The sequence below is a fragment of the Pongo pygmaeus genome, chromosome 19 (genome assembly GCF_028885625.2).
Source record: "Pongo pygmaeus isolate AG05252 chromosome 19, NHGRI_mPonPyg2-v2.0_pri, whole genome shotgun sequence".
Lineage (NCBI taxonomy): Eukaryota > Metazoa > Chordata > Mammalia > Primates > Hominidae > Pongo > Pongo pygmaeus.
Window position 1 is genome coordinate 53922870 of NC_072392.2, and position 16566 is coordinate 53939435.

Below are 16566 nucleotides of genomic sequence, written 5' to 3' on the forward strand. Positions count from 1 at the left end.
GAACCTACAGTAGGGATGGGCAGGTTGTGGCATGCACCAAACACCGTTAACACTCAGGGGTTGCTGAAATTCCAGTTGTACTGTCTTAAAGACACAGCTCTTTGCTCATTCTCTGCCCAGCTGTCTTAGCATTTGGTGATAACAATTAGATTATTAGATCCTCTGTAAGTGACCTTGGTATCGTAACTCATCCTTCCTTAATTACTTTTTTTCACTGCAGCTTCTATTAGGCCTTTCTTTGGCCAGTTCTTTAGAAAGCTCAATTATTTAAAATAATCAGTGAGGTCAAAAGCAGGACATGCAGGGGCTGGCTGAAATTTCACATAAGGACAGTTTTTGAGGGTAAATCCCTGGTTTTGCAGAGCTCCTAAAGCTGGTAAACAGCAACACCATTAAGAATCTGGGGAGACTTGGCGTGGTGGCTCACGCCTGTGGCCAGCACTTTGGGAGGCTAAGGCGGGCGGATCACGAGGTCAAGAGATCGAGACCATCCTGGCCAACATGGTGAAACCCTGTCTCTACTAAAAATACAAAAACTAGCTGGACTTGGTGGTGTGTGCCTGGAGTCCCAGCTATTCGGGAGGCTGAGGCAGGAGAATCGCTTGAACCTGGGAGGCGGAGGTTGCAGTGAGCTGAGATTGCACCACGGCACTCCAGCCTGGGCGACAGAGCGAGACTCCATCTCAAAAAAAAAGAATCCTGGGGAAAGAATTCCTATTACTTAATAGGATCTAGGAAAGGTAAAAGAAAAATAAGAGGCAACCGCATGGTTTTTAGTTCTTTTAAAGTCACTCCCTTCATGTCAGCTTCAGAGACTGCTGTTTGGAAAGGCAAGGCTTCCCTCTTCCCAGGCCATTTTTTTCGGTGAGTCAAATCAAACATCTTACTTTTAAACCAGGAAGTCTTGCTCAATTATCTTTTTCCCCCCACTACCTTTGTCCAACTGATTGATATATCAGTGATATAATTATTGTGAAATATGAATCCCTGTTCTCTAAAGTCCACATCTTCTTTCCTAAGTTCTCTGCTTCCAGTCCCTGTTATTTAATTAATTAATTTATTTAGAGATGGGGTCTTTTTACGTTGCCAGTGCTGGGGTGCAGTGGCTATTCACAGGAACAGGCACAGTACACTACATATAGCCTTGAACTCCTCGCCTCAAGCCATCCACCCACCTCAGCCTTCTGAGTAGGTGGGACTACAGTCCAGGTACATGCCACCGTGCTTGACCCTATTATTTTAAAAATGAGTTGATAAATTCTTAGGGAAGCCCCACTTAGTGGGATTATGAGGGCTCCTAGATAAATATTGTTCCTTGTTGACCAATCTTTCCCTCTTCCTGCCTCAGCTTCCGCCAAGAACTTCTTACCTGGGCATGTATTTCTATCTATTCACTTTTTACCCTCTGGCGTAGAACTTCTTCCTACCAAACTGTCATCCTCTGCACCTCTCCTGGCCTTCCTCACAAGTTTGTAAGCATTAAGAAGGTGCGCTGCATGCTTCATTAAATTCTTCCTTGGAAGGGCTGAGTTCACCCTGTTCTTCTCAAGTGCAATTTTCTCCAAGTTTCTTCCCTACGCAATGTTTGTATTGTTGGGACCCCTTCCAGTTATTATTAATTTTCAACACACAGCTACCATAAAAGTCTTGCTATGAAGTAACTGGCAAAACTAGAGACACCGACTGGCTTCCTCTCAAAGGCTCGGCGTGCGCACCGTGGAGGACGGGAAGCATTCTCCAATCCGAAAAGTCTGGAACGCTTTGGCAACTATTTTGCTCCGGGCAGGCAGAAGACGGTGGTTCTTTGGTACATTCCCCTTCTTACTGAGCTTCGTTTACTGAGGCTTCTCCTCAACACGCCAGGATCCAGCATGTATAACACCTTTCGAGTGGGCTGTCTCGGGGCTGAGGAGCGAAACGGGGGGCTGGTTATGGAGCTCCAGCATGGGGTTACTTAGCTCGCCCAGACTTGGAAACCAGCCAGCGTGATGAGGACAGGTAGTGGACGCGATTGCCCACCCCTTGTTAATGTGTTAGGATTAAACAGACAATTAAACAGGCCCGCACATCGCCTGCCCCATTCAGCCCGCCTTAATTCTGGGTTCCCTTTCCCCCCTCTACAGGCCGGCTAGTCCTGGCCCCTCACTTGGGACGCCTCTGTCCCTGATGCGAGGCGCATGCGGGACCGCTTTCCCCACTCCCCTCTCCGCCAGGAGGAGGAGCCGAGGGGTTGGCCCCGCACCCGGCTGTGGCAGAAGGGGCCGCGAAGGCCTGGCCAGGGGCGCCACGACTGCCCAGATCCCGCCCGCGGCCCGCCCGCCCTCTAGCCGCTCAGCCCGGAATGGCAGATCCGCGCTCGGACCATCGGCATCGCCTCACATCGCCCCGCCCCGCGCCGACCTCCCATTGGCTGCCGCTGAGCTCTCGGGCCCGCGCCTCGCCCTCCGGCGGCCCTGGCCGCGCCACAGCCCGGAGCGGGGTCGGAGGTGAACGGCCTGGAGTAACCCCAGACGTAGTCACCTCATGGGGCTCCCCGGCTGAGGTGGGAGGCAGGGGCGGGGCGGGGTGGGGGCGGGTCAGGCCCCCTGAAGCCCCGCCCCTTCTCCGTGTGCCGGGCCGGCCTGGTGCTGCGCGCCTGTCAGCCATCGCCGGAGCCGCCGGCGTCTCCTCCCGCCCAGCAGTGCCTCCACGCAGGGGCTCCGGAACCGCCCGACCGCACACGTTGCCACCCTGAGGTGAGGTGAGGGCCGGCCCAGACCCTGTGACCGGGGACCTGGAGAAACTGGGGCCAAGGGAGGGGCGGCGGCAGGCAGGGGGCCGCCTCCCAGCCTCCGCTCGCCCGCACGCGGCCTGGGCTCCACACTGTCCAGACCCGGTGCCGGGCAGTCCAGCCTTTCCTGCAGCTCTGAGGGCTTGAGGTCCCCTCCCTAGAGACATGGAGAGGTCTGGGGTCTCGGGAGGTGGGAATTCAGATCCCGGAACTGGGAAGCGTACAGTTCAGGGCTCCTCTAGGAAGGGGCTGGAGTTTCTGCCTGGAGCTCGCCCCCCACCCCTCCTGCCCAGCTCCAGCGTGGTCTGATTCTTTCCAGACCCCTCTCCAATCCGATTCTGGGCTCGGGAGAGGGAGAAGACCACGTGGGAAGGGGGCGTTGCGGGTTGGGTCTGATTGCATTGAAAGTCCTCTCTCTCTTGCAGAGTGAGGTGTGGGGTGCAGACCTCACTTGGTCTCTCCGTGCCTTTGTATCGTGGCGAGAGCCAGGGCCAGGCAGGTTGTCTCTGCCAGTTCCTGTTCCCAGGATTTTATTATGTTCTCTGCGAGGGACGTAGTAAATGTACATGCCTTTTGTTACTCTCTCCTTCTCGTTTGCCATGCTGATCAAGGGAAGTTACTGGAAATAGGACGTAGGAAGCTGATGTGAAGCTAATGACTTCACAGGAAAATGTGCGTGAAGGTCCTGCCCGGATCGGGGCCAACATTATTTTGGATTTGGGAGTGGGAGAGTGGACACTAATGGACACTTGAAATCACCTCTAAAAATCAGGGACTTCGTGTAGGCCTTGTGGGTTTTATAGAGGCATTTAAGAATATAACTGCTCAGGAGAAGTAGTTTAATTTCAGATATTTTTGTTTGGGGGTTTAAGATTGGAATAAAAAAAGACCCTAGGCCTTCCTAATTCCGTTTCTACTTAAGCGATGTTTCAGTAATTTCCTAATGTGTGGATAAACCTAATAACCACATCTTCAGTCTCAGAAGTTTATTTCCTTGGATTTTCTCTCTCTTTCCATTCATTTTTTCCCTCCCAATTCGGTAGTATAGATTGAGAAGCATGCTTTCTTTGGTTACATGGTCTCTTCTCCCTCAGCAGGGAGGAATACTCATATTTGTCCCTTCTTGAGGGGGATGCCCTGGATGTCTGTGATGAGAAGGATTTCTGTGCTGCTTATTTGACAGGCACTTTTCAGAAAAGCATTGTGGCCTAATAGAGCAGGACCACAGTTTACCTGTCCAGATAGATGCCTGCTTGCTACAAATAGCAAGTTTCTTCCCACTTCTCTTGCCTCAGTTTCTTCATTTCTCAGTAAAACTGAATGCGTAACAGGAGGACTGATGTGAACCCAAGAATATTAAACATTTTAAAGTGGGCATATGAAAGATGCCAAAGGTAAAGTATTAATTTATGAAGCCATCTGTGTTTACTACTGTTGTAGAATTTTGTTGTTGTTGTTTTGTTTGTTTGTTTGAGATGGAGTCTTGCTCTGTCACCCAGACTGGAGTGCAATGGTGCGATCTCGGCTCACTGCAACCTTCGTCTCCTGATTTCAAGTGATTCTCCTGCCTCAGCCTCCCGAGTAGCTGGGATTACACAGGTGTGCCACTACACCTGGCTAATTTTTGTATTTTCGGTAGAGACAGGGTTTCACCATGTTGGCCAGGCTGGTCTCTAACTCCTGACCTCAGGTGATTCACCCTCCTCGGCCTCCCAAAGTGCTGGGATTATAGGCATGAGCCACCACGCCAGGCTTGTTTTGTTTTGATTTACCAGTGCATAATAGAAATACATCAAGCATAAGATTAAATTGCTTTTTAAAAAGGAAGTCTTGGGAAATGGTGGCATTTATCTTAGTGAATTTATAGTTCAATAGCTAGGTAATGCTGAAGACCTGGTATTGTGAAAGCCAGCCTCAGAGAACACTCTCTCATCTGATGTTGACCTCTCTAAAGTGCTGTGAATAGGTTCAGGTGTAGATCACTATGTAAGACTATTTCCTTTGCAGTCAATGACTGGGAAAATTTTTATACCTGTCACGTGGACTGGTTTAACAGGTCTAGGGCTAGTGTTTTTCTTTCTTTAAAATCTTTTTTTCCTGTAATTGGATGGCTAATATCCTAATAGTCTTAGTTGAGGAAAAAAGTAAATTAAAATAGAAACTGTGGAATAATACAGTAGAAATTAGTATTTTCAATTGTGGGAGGAGAAGAGAATCCTTCTGTAATTCAGAAAAAAAAGTTGTGTCATTATCTAACATGTTCTTAAAGATTAATAATTATAGGAGCTGCCAGGTGCCGTGGCTCACTCCTGTAATCCCAGCACTTTGGGAGGCTGAGGCTGGCAGATCACGAGGTCTGGAGATCGAGACCATCCTGGCTAACACAGTGAAACCCCATCTCTACTAAAAATACAAAAAATTAGCCGGGCGTGGTGGTGGGTGCCTGCAGTCCCAGCTACTCGGGAGGCTGAGGCAGGAGAATGGCGTGAACCCGGGAGGCAGAGCTTGCAGTGAGCCGAGATTGTGCCACTGCACTCCAGCCTGGGTGACAGAGTGAGACTCCGTGTCAAAAAAAAAAAAATAATAATTATTATAGGAGCTATGTGTCAAGCATCTTTCCAAACCCGTAAAACGGTAAGATTACAAAAAAGCGAATAAAAGTAGAGACTCATTGGCTAAAAAATTCCTATTAACTATAGAGATAATTACCATTAATCTTCTACTTTAACAGATTATTAACATAATTTGCAACTTAAAACTGCCTCCCTAAAACTGCATAGGATGTTGTAGCTACAAAGGAATTAGGAATTTTTGCTTTAACCTGTAAATGTCTCCAGCATAGATCTCTGTTAGGTAATATAAAGTATAATGCCTTAACACATCCGTAGGACTTGAAGGCAAAAAAAAAATAAGCAGTATTTCCTTAAGGAAGAAATTTCTTTTCTTTTTTTTTTTTGATAGGGTCTCACTCTGTCGCCCTCGCTGGAGTGCGCTGGCACGATCATGGCTCACTGCAGCCTCAACCTCTCAGGCTCAAGTGATCCACTCACCTCAGCCTCCCAAGTAGCCGGGACTACAGACACACACCACCATACCTGTCTATTTTTTTTTTTTTTTTTAAATTTTGGTAGAGATGGGGTTGCGTCATGTTGCCCAGGCTGGTCTCAAACTCCTGGGCTCAAGCGATCTTCCTGCCTTGGGCTCCCAAAGTGTTGAGATTATACAGCCATGAGCCAGTTCTTTTCCTTGAGACTCTGGTTTTCTCCAAATGCAGCTCTATGAAATAAGATTATGAGCATAAATTGATTCATCCTAGAACTTTCTGAATTCACAAAATGGCACTTTACCTGGAGGCCTCTAAATGTTTCTAGAGGATAATGTTTGAAATAACGACTTAGTTTATGTCTCCTAGTTTTGTAACTGAAATATTTGTTGCAATTCTGATAAAACATGAAGCATGGCCAGGCACGGTGGTTCACCCCTGTAATCCCAGCACTTTGGGAGGCTGAGGCGGGCGGATCACAAGGTCAGGAGATCGAGACCATCCTGGGTAACATGGTGAAGCCCTGTCTCTACTAAAAAGTTAGCCAAATGTGGTGGCAGGTGCCTGTAGTCCCAGCTACTCGGGAGGCTGAGGCAGGAGAATGGCATGAACCCAGGAGGCGGAGCTTGCAGTGAGCCGAGATCGCACCACTGCACTCCAGCCTGGGTGACAGAGCGAGACTCCCGTCTCAAAAAAAAAAATGCAGCCTGTGAAAGCCTGGTGTTTACACAGCATTGTGAGGCATTGAGGATGGTGGATCTAAAACAATTAGAAGAGGCTGGGCACGGTGGCTCACATCTGTAATCCGAGCACTTTGGGAGGCCAAGATGGGAGGATTGCTTGAGGCCAGCAGTACAAGACCAGCCTTGTTAACATAGCAAGACCTCCATTTCTCTCTTTTTTGTTGTTTCTGGAAGAGAGAATAACTTTTCCCAGCCTCATCTAGGAGATAACCCAGAGTCAATTACGTAGTAACACATATTAAAGAAATAAGTGAATAACATTTCAGTTGTCTGGCTAAATACTCTGACAGATACGAGATAAGGGATCAGAGTAGCATGGCATTAATTGAGGAAAGCTTCTTATTAAACTTACTTAAAATCTTCAGTTGGCAATACATTCATGTGGTTCAACATTTTATTTTATTTGTTTATTTATTTTTTGAGACAGAGTCTCACTCTTTGCCACCCCAGGCTGGAGTGCAGTGGCAGGATCTTGACTCACTGCAACCTCTGCCTCCTGGGTTCAAGCAATTCTCGTGCCTCAGCCTCCCGAGTAGCTGGGATTACAGGCGTGTGCCACCATGCCCAGCTAATTTTTTGTAGTTTTAGTAGAGACGGGGTTTTACCATGTTGGCCAGGCTGGTCTTGAACCCCTGACATCAGGTGATCCTCTGGTCTCGGCCTCCCAAAGTGCTGGGATTACAGGCGTGAGCCACTGTGCCCAGCCTGTTTCAACATTTTATTTTATATTTTATTTCATTTTATTTTTGAGACAATCTTGCTTTGTTGCCCAGGCTGGAGTGCAGCGGTGCAATATCAGCGCACTGCAATCTCCACCTCCCAGGTTCAAGCAATTCTCCTGCCTCAGGTTCCCGAGTAGCTGGGATTATGGGCATGTGCCACGCTCCACCACGCCCCTCTAATTTTTGTATTTTTAATAGAGACAGGGTTTTACCATGTTGGCCAGGCTGGTCCGGAACTCCTGACCTCAGGTGATCTGCCCACCTCGGCCTTCCAGAGTGTTGGGATTACAGGCGTGGGCCACTGCATCTGGCCTGGTTCAACATTTTAAAAGTACAAAAGGGGGCCGTGTACATTGGAGTACAATGGCCTGATCTTGGCTCACTGCAACCTCCGCCTCCCAGGTTCAAGCGATTCTCCTGCCTCAGCCTCCCGAGTAGCTGGGATTATAGGCGTGCGCCACCACGCCTGGATAATTTTGTATTTTTAGTAGAGACAGAGTTTCTCCATGTTGGTCAGGCTGGTCTCAAACTCCCAATCTCAGGTGATCTACCTGCCTTGGCCTCCCAAAGTGCTAGGATTACAGGCGCGAACCACCACGCCCAGCCCGAAACACATTTTTTTGTTTGTTCATTGTTTTGTTTTCGAGACAGGGTCTCGCTCTTTTGCCCATGCTGGAATGCAGTGGTACAGTCACGGCTCACTGCAGCCTCAACCTCCTGGGCTTAGGCGATCTTCCCACCTAAGGGTCCCAAGTAGCTGGGACTACAGGCATGTGCCACCACACCCAACTAATTTTTTCTGTTTTTTTTTTTTTGAGACGGGTTCACTATGTTGCCCAGGCTGGAGTACAGTGGTGCAATTATGGCTCACTGCAGCCTCGACCTCCTGGAATCAAGCAATCCGCCCATATCAGTCTTCTGTGTAGCTGGGACCATAGGCACCTGCCACCATGCCTAGCTAATTTTTAATTTTTTTATTTTTTATAGAGACGGAGTCTCACTTTGTTGCCCAGGCTGGTCTTGAACTCCTGAGCAGTCCTAATGCCTCAGCCTCCGAAAGTGTTGGGATTACAGGCGTGAGCCACTGTGCCTAGCCTGTTGTATACTTCTATTGCATCACATCCAGTGGCATATAATGTCAGTTTTTCCTAATATTGGTGATATTTAGTTTGAATACTTAGTTAAGATGGTATCCATCAGATTTCTCCATTGTAAAAATACTCTTCCCTTTTGTAATTAATATGTAAGAATATGGCTAGGTGCAGTGGCTCGTGCCTGTAATCCCAATACTTTGGGAGGCTGAGGCAGGTGGATCACCTGAGGTCAGAAGTTCGAGACCAGCCTGGCCAACGTGGTGCAATCCTGTCTCTATTAAAAATACAAAAAAACTAGCTGGGTGAGGTGGTGGGTACCTGTAATCCCAGCTACTTGGGAGGCTGAGGCAGAAGAATTGTTTGAACCTGGGAGGTGGAGGTTGCAGTGAGCTGAAATCGGGCCATTGCACTCTAGCGTGGGCAACAGAGCGAGACTGTCTCAAAAAAAAAAAAAAGCTATATATATATATACACACACACACACACACACACACACACGTAAGATATATATATGTAAGATGTATCTTATATACGTATATATGTAAAATATATATGTAAGATGTATGTATATGTAATATATATTATATATATGTTTTATATATATTTTATATATATATATATGTAAGAATATGTTGTTTTCACTGAGCATGGTGGCTCATGCCTGTAATCCCAGCGCTCTGGGAGGCCGAGGCAGATGGATCTATTGAGGACAGGAGTTCGAGACCAGCCTGGCTAATGTGGCCAAACCTCATCTCTACTAAAAATATAAAAATTAACTATGTGTTGGGGCACACGCCTGAATCCCAGTTACTTGGGAGGCTGAGGCACAATAATTGCTTGAGTCTGGGAGGTGGAGGTTGCAGTGAGCGGAGATCACGCCACTGCACTCTCATCTGGGCAACAGCGAGACTACATCTCAAAAAATAATAATAATAATAAATAATAAAGAATATGTTGTTTTCTGAAAACCGTTTTTCCAATGGTTTTAACATATATTTACGATATTTGCCAACATCAATTATTGCATTGGTGGTTTTTTTTTTTTTTGAGACGGAGTCTCACTCTGTTGCCCAGGCTGGAGTGCAGTGGCGCGATCTCGGCTCACCGCAAGCTCTGCCTCCTGGGTTCACACCATTCTCCTGCCTCAGCCTCCCGAGTAGCTGGGACTACAGGTGCCCGCCACCACCCCCGGCTAATTTTTTGTATTTTTAGTAGAGACGGGGTTTCACCGTGGTTTCAATCTCCTGATCTCGTGATCTGCCTGTCTCTGCCTCCCAAAGTGCTGGAATTATTGTGCCCGTATGGCATTGGTGTTTGTAAAATGAATTATGTTTTCTAATTGCATCATTCTCGGAGATAATTATTTTGAGATTTTGCTATCTGAAAATATGTGCTTTCCTCACAATTGATCAGCAACCTATTGTGTCTGAAATTCTAGATTGAAAATAATTTTCCTTCAGAATTTTGAAGGCATTGTTTAATAACCTTCAAGCTTCTGTTGTTATTTCTGATAAGTCTGAAAGGCATTCAAATTCTTGATCATTTAAAATGTATGTGAACTTTTTTCTCTCTGGAAGCTTGTAGGATCTTTTCTTGTGTTCAGTTTCTGAAATTTCAGTGATGTGCCTTGGTGTCTGTTTTTATTCATTATGGTAGGCACTTGTTGGGCCTTTTTAATCTGGCAATGACCGTGGCAATCTGGCATGATTATCAGATTAAAATTTTTGCCCTTTGTTTTGTTCTTGCTTTTGGGAGCTTCCGTTACTTAGATATGGACCTTCTGAACAGGTTCTCTAATCTTCTTTTTCTCTCCTGTTGTTCATCACTTTGAATATTTTTTTTTTTTTTTTGAGAGATGGAGTCTCACTCTGTTGCCCAGGTTGGGTACTGCAACCTCTGCCTCCCGGGTTCAAGCAGTTCTGCTGCCTCAGCCTCCCAAGTAGCTGGGATTACAGGCGTGCAGCACCACACCTGGCTAATTTTTGCATTTTTAGTATAGTTGGGATTTCACCCTGTTGGCCAAGGCTCGTCTTGAACTCCTGACCTCAGGTGATCCGCCCGCCTTGGCCTCCCAAAGTGCTAGGATTACAGGCATGAGCCACCGCACCTGGCCCTCTTTGACTTTTTATTCTGATTTGTGAAAGCTTTTCTTTAACCTTATCTTCTGAGTTTTTTCATTGCTGTGATCATATTTTTAGCTTTTAAAAAATTCTTTCTTGTTAAAAAATTTTCTTTTTTTTTTTTTTTTTTTTTTTTTTTTACGTAAATAGGGATGGCATTATGCTTTGTTGCTCAGGCTGGTCTGGAACTCCTGGACTCAAGTGACCCTCCTGCCTCAGCCTCCCGAAGTGTTGGGATTACAGGTGCAAGCCGCCGCACCTGGCCTAAAATAGTTATTTTAAAAATATTTCAGACCAGCTGTGACTCACACCTGCAGTCCTAACATTTTGGGAAGTTGAGGCTGGAGGATCGCTTGAGCAGGAGGTTGAGATCAGCCTGGGCAACATAACAAAACCCTGTCTCCACAAAAATCACAAAAAAGCTAGCTGGGTGTGGTAGTGTGCGCCTAGTCCCAGCTACTCAGGAGGCTGAGGTAGGAGGATCACTTGAGCCCGTATATTAGTCTGTTTTCACACCGCTGATAAAGACATACTCGAGACTGGACAATTTACAAAAGAAAGAGGTTTAATGGACTTACTGTGCTATATGGCCAGGGAGACCTCACAATCATGGTGGAAGGCAAGGAGGAGCATGTCATGTTTTACGTGGATGGAAGCAGGCAAAGAGAGAGCTTGTGCAGGGAAACTCCCGTTTTTAAAACCATCAGAACTCGTGAGACTTATTCACTAACAGGAGAACAACATGGGAAAGACCCACCCCCAGAATTCGATTACCTCCCACCAGATCCCTCCCACAACACGTGGGAATTAAAGAGGAGGTTTGGGTGGGGACACAGCCAACCATATCATTCAGCCCCTGGCCCCTCCCAAATCTCATGTTCTCACATTTCAAAACCAATCATGCCTTCCCAACAGTCCCTCAAAGTCTTAACTCATTTCAGCATTAACTCAGAAGTCCACAGTCCAGAGTCTCATCTGAGACAAGGCAAGTCCCTTCTGCCTATGAGTCTGTAAAATCAAAAGCAAGTTATTTACTTCCTAGATACAATGGGAATACAGGCATTGGGTAAATGTAGCCATTCCAAATGGGAGAAATTGACCAAAACAAAGGGGCTACAGGCTGCATGCAATTCCATAATCTAGCAGGGCAATCAAATCTTTTTTTTTTTTTTTTTTTGAGATGGAGTCTTGCTCTGTCGCCTAGGCTGGAGTGCAGTGGCGTGATCTCGGCTCACTGCAAGCTCCACCTTTCAGGTTCACGCCATTCTCCTGCCTCAGCCTCCTGAGTAGCTGAGACTACAGGCGCCCACCACCACGCCCGGCTAATTTTTTTGTATTTTTAGTAGAAATGGGGTTTCACTGTGTTAGCCAGGATGGTCTCGATCTCCTGACCTCGTGATCTACCTGCCTCGGCCTCCCAAAGTGCTGGGATTACAGGCGTGAGCCACCACGCCTGGTCTCAATAGATATTTTTTCTTATCGTTTCCCTCCTCCCATCTGCTACCCTCAAGTAGGCAGTTGTTAATATCTTACATAGCCATAATACTTTTTTTTTTTTTTTTTTGAGAGAGAGTCTTGCCCTGTTGGTCAGGCTGGAGTGCAGTGGCACGATCTCGGCACACTGCAACCTCTGCCTCCTGGGTTCAAGTGATTCTCCCGCCTCAGCCTCCCAAATAGCTGAGATTACAGGTGCATGCCTCCATGCCCGGCTAACCATAATACTTTAGTCAAAACTATGAAATTAATATTGGTACAATAGTAACTAAACTATAAAACTGTATTTCCTGGGTTTTTTTCCTCTAGAGATAGGGTCCCTCTCTGTCGCCCAGGCCAGAGTGCAGGGGCTCCATTATAGCTCATTGTAATGTGAAACTCCTAACCTCAAGTGATCCTCCTGCCTAGGCTTCCCAAAGTGTTGAGATTACAGGCATGAGCCACCATGCTGGCCTTCTGTAGCTTTTCTTTTTTAGTGATGTGTTTTTCTATTCCAATATTTAATGTAGGATACCACATTGTATTTAGTGGTCATGTCTCATTAATCTCCCCTGATCTGTGATAGTTTTAGTCTTTCCTTTTTTGTAATGGCTTGATGATTTTGAATAGTACTCGTCAAGTATTTTATAGAATGTCCCTCAATTCAAATTTGTCTGATATTTTCTCATGATTAGACTAGGGTTATGGGTTTTTTGGGAAAATACCACAGAGGTGAAGTTGCTTTCCCCTCCCCTCGACCCTTGTAGTTTTTAATGGTTTCTTGTTCCCTGTAATCTCTTTTCTTCAAGTTGCATTTTTTAAATTTACAGGTAGTTATTTGTTTTTAGTCTTTCATGTTGAAGTTTTTCTCAGACATCTGGTAATCTTTATTGTCTGTTTATATTTAAGAGGAAGTGTAGAAAGCTGATTAGAGGTGGTTAGCTTACTACAGTGTAATCTAGTTGGGCGACTCAATTAGGGACGTTGATGTTAGTAACTTTAGTTATTTTTTTCTCCTTGAGCTGGTCAGATTCTCCAAAGAAGGATCCTTTAGGCTGGGCACGGTGGCTAACACCTATAATCCCAGCACTTTGGGAGGCCAAGGCAGGTGGATCAAATTAGCTGGGCATGGTGGTGCGGGCCTGTAGTCCCAGCTACTCGGGAGACTGAGGCAGAAGAATCTCTTGAACCCGGGAGGCAGAGGTTGTGGTGAGCTGAGATCATGCCACTGGACTCCAGCCTGGGCAACAGAGTGAGACACTGTCTCAAAAAAAAAAAAAAAAAAAAAAAAAAGAAGGATCCTGTAATCTCTCTCCGGGAGGGTGACGATTAGGGAAAGAGGACCGGAAAATCTTACTCAATATATTGACTTAATTTATTTATTTTCAGTATTGTACCCTGCCCCTTACTGTTACTGGTATCCCCCAATCTAGAAACCCTCTGTTTAACCCTCTCTAAAGAATAAACCTAAAGTCTCAGGATGGTAGAGCAGCAGGCACCTGACTTCACTAGTTGGAGAGAAAATGTAATGATCTGAAGCTTCGGAAACAATTTCAACCAATCCTCCTTATTTTCTTTAGCTGTCTTTCACCTTCACTTTCTGAACATTTTGGGGAACCTATGACATAAATTGTGTTGTTCGTAACTTTACCACAGATGGGTTATGATTCAGTTTTCTTGGGCTTGCCTAGTCATTTATTGCTCTTCTGTCTGCTTTCCAAGAAAATTGTCTTCTTGTCTACCCAGACTTTTTAATTTCTTTTTTGGTCTTTTTGTGGGTTATGCCTTTTTAGTTTATTTATTTATTTATTTTTATTTATTTTTTTGAGAAGGAGTCTCGCTCTGTCACCCAGGCTGGAATGCAATGGCATGATCTCAGCTCATTGTGGCCGCTGCCTCCTAGGTTCAAGTGATTCTCCTGCCTCAGCCTCCCAAGTAGCTGGGATTATAGGTGGACGCCACCACGCCCAGCTAATTTTTGTGTTTTCAGTAGAGACTGGGTTTCACCATGTTGGCCAGGCTGGTCTCGAACTCCTGACCTCAAGCAGTCAGCCTGTCTCATCCTCCCAAAGTGCTGTGATTACAGGTGTGAGCTGCCATGCCCAGTCCGACCCACTGTCTTCAGACAGTTTTCGCCATGGTGTCCAGGCTGGTCTCAAACTCCTGGGCTCAAGCCATCCTCTTGCCTCAGCCTCCCAGAATGCTGAGATTACAGGTGTGAACCACCACACCTGGCCTAGAGGGTTTTTTTCTTTTTAAAAAAATTTTTAAATTTCTTTTTTACTTTTTATCTTTTTATTTTTTTCATTTATATTTTTTGTAAGTGTTTTCAGAGATTATTATACTACCGTAATTGTATATTTAGGTGTTAATAGCCACTTAGCTAGGGACAAATCTTATTTATCTTTGAATAATCAGTGTCTGTTTCACTATTTGGAACACAAGTTCTTGTTATTTTAAAATTTAAAACTTGTGGTAAATTAAAATAGTTTTTAAAATAAAATTTTCTGTAATCCTTTTATGAATCACTGAATTAATAACCAAAATCCATTAAAAAATAAATGACAAAATGAAAAAGGCAAATTCACTTATTCTCTTTGAAAACTTTTTTTTTTTTTTTGAGACAGAGTCTCACTCTGTCGCCCAGGCTGGAGTACAGTGGTACAATCTCGGCTCACTGCAACCTCTGCCTTCTAGGTTCAAGCAGTTCTCTGCCTCAGCCTCCCAAGTAGCTGGGATTACAGGCACCCGCCACCAGGCCTGGCTAATTTTTACATTTTTAGTAGAGACGGGGTTTCACCATCTTGACCAGGCTGGTCTCGAACTCCTGACCTCGTGATCCACCTGCCTTGGCCTCCCAAAGTGCTGGGATTACAGGCGTGAGCCACTGCACCCGGCCTCTTTTAAAACATTTAAGTGAACTTACTATGACTTGAGAGGCAAGGACATGTTATATAAGCTTGGATACTTTTATCAGTGGCTACGAAAACTAATTGCTGCCTCTTTATTAGAATTGCATGGAAAATACAGTGTAATTTGAGTTCAAGGAGAATATGCTAACTAAATTTGGTAAAATCTGTTGTATTTATTTAGAAAAATATTTCTGGGCCGGACACACTGGCTCACACCTATAATCCCAGCACTTTGGGAGGCTGAGGCAGGTGGATCACCTGATATCAGGAGTTTGAGACCAGCCTGGCTAACATGGTGAAACGCCGTCTCTACTAAAAATACAAAAATCAGCCAGGTGTGGTGGCATGCATCTGTAATCCCAGCTACTCGGAAGGCTGAGGCAGGAGAATCGCTCGAACCCGGGAGGCAGAGGTTGCATTGAGCTGAGATCGTGCCACTGCACTCCAGCCTGGGTGACAGATTGAGACTCTGTCTCAACAAAAAGAAAAAAAAAATCTTTGAATGAAATGCAGGCTGACTTTTTTTGTTTTTGTTTTTGTTTTTAAGACAAGGTCTCATTCTGTTGGCCAGGCTGGAATACAGTGGCACTTCAGCCTCGACCTTCTGGGCTCAAGTGATCCTCCCACTTCAGCCTCCCAAGTAGCTGGGACCATGGGCATGTGCTACCACATCCAGCTTTTTTTTTTTTTTTTTTTTTTGGTAGAGATGGGGTTTCGTCATATTGCCCAGGCTGGTCTCGAACTCCTGGACTCAAGGGATTCTCCCACCTCAGTCTCCCAAATGGCTGAGATTACAGGCATGAGCCACCACTCCTGGCCCAGGCTGACTCTTAAATACATTAGCTGTAATTAGCTTTACCACATTTTCAGGAACATAAGGCACAGTTTGGGAGCCTTCTGCAAAAATTTTCAAGAGTCTCCAAATAAAAGCTGAAGAATACATTATATATATAGTGTATATATAGGATATATATGTATTTAAAAAGTACATATATATATTTAAAAATATATATGTATATATATATATTTTTTTTTTGAGAGACAGTCTTACTTTGTCTACAGCCTGGAGTGCAGTGGTGCATTCTCGGCTCACTGCATTCTCGGCTCACTGCAACATCCGCTTCCTGGGTTCAAGCTATTCTCCTTCCTCAGCCTCCCCAGTGGCTGGGATTACAGGTGTCTGCCACGATGCCTGGCTAATTTTTGTAGTTTTAGTAGAGGTGGGGTTTCACCATGTTGGCCAGCTGGTCTCGAACTCCGAACCTCAAGTGATCTGCCTGTCTTCATCTCCCAAAGTGCTGGGATTACAGATGTCAGCCACTGCGCCTGGCCACATGATATATTATTTATTTATTTATTTTATTTTATTATTATTATAATTTAAGTTTTAGGGTACATGTGCACAATGTGCAGGTTAGTTACATATGTATACATGTGCCATGCTGGTGTGCTGCACCCATTAGCTCGTCGTTTAGCATTAGGTATATCTCCTAATGCTATCCCTCCCCCCTCCTCCCACCCCACAACAGTCCCCAGAGTGTGATGTTCCCCTTCCTGTGTCCATGTATTCTCATTGTTCAGTTCCCACCTATGAGTGAGAACATGTGGTGTTTGGCTTTTTGTCCTTGCAATAGTTTACTGAGAATGATGATTTCCAATTTTATCCATGTCCCTACAAAGGACATGAAT

The 16566-nt window shown here is 45.4% G+C and overlaps 1 protein-coding gene across 5 annotated transcripts in view; it reads left to right on the plus strand.

Moving 5' to 3' along the window:
* The window catches only part of ACACA (acetyl-CoA carboxylase alpha), a 331795-nt gene that overhangs the window by 51888 nt on the left and 263341 nt on the right, over positions 1–16566 (plus strand). The window contains exon 1 of one of the 5 annotated variants that reach the window (XM_054456899.2): positions 2462–2735. The exons of 3 other annotated variants lie outside the window; for them this stretch is intronic. The gene's annotated coding sequence lies outside the window, so the exon portion shown is untranslated. Of the gene's footprint in view, positions 1–2461; positions 2736–16566 lie in introns of those variants that run through there. One more of the 5 variants, XM_063655509.1, reaches the window with a different exon arrangement.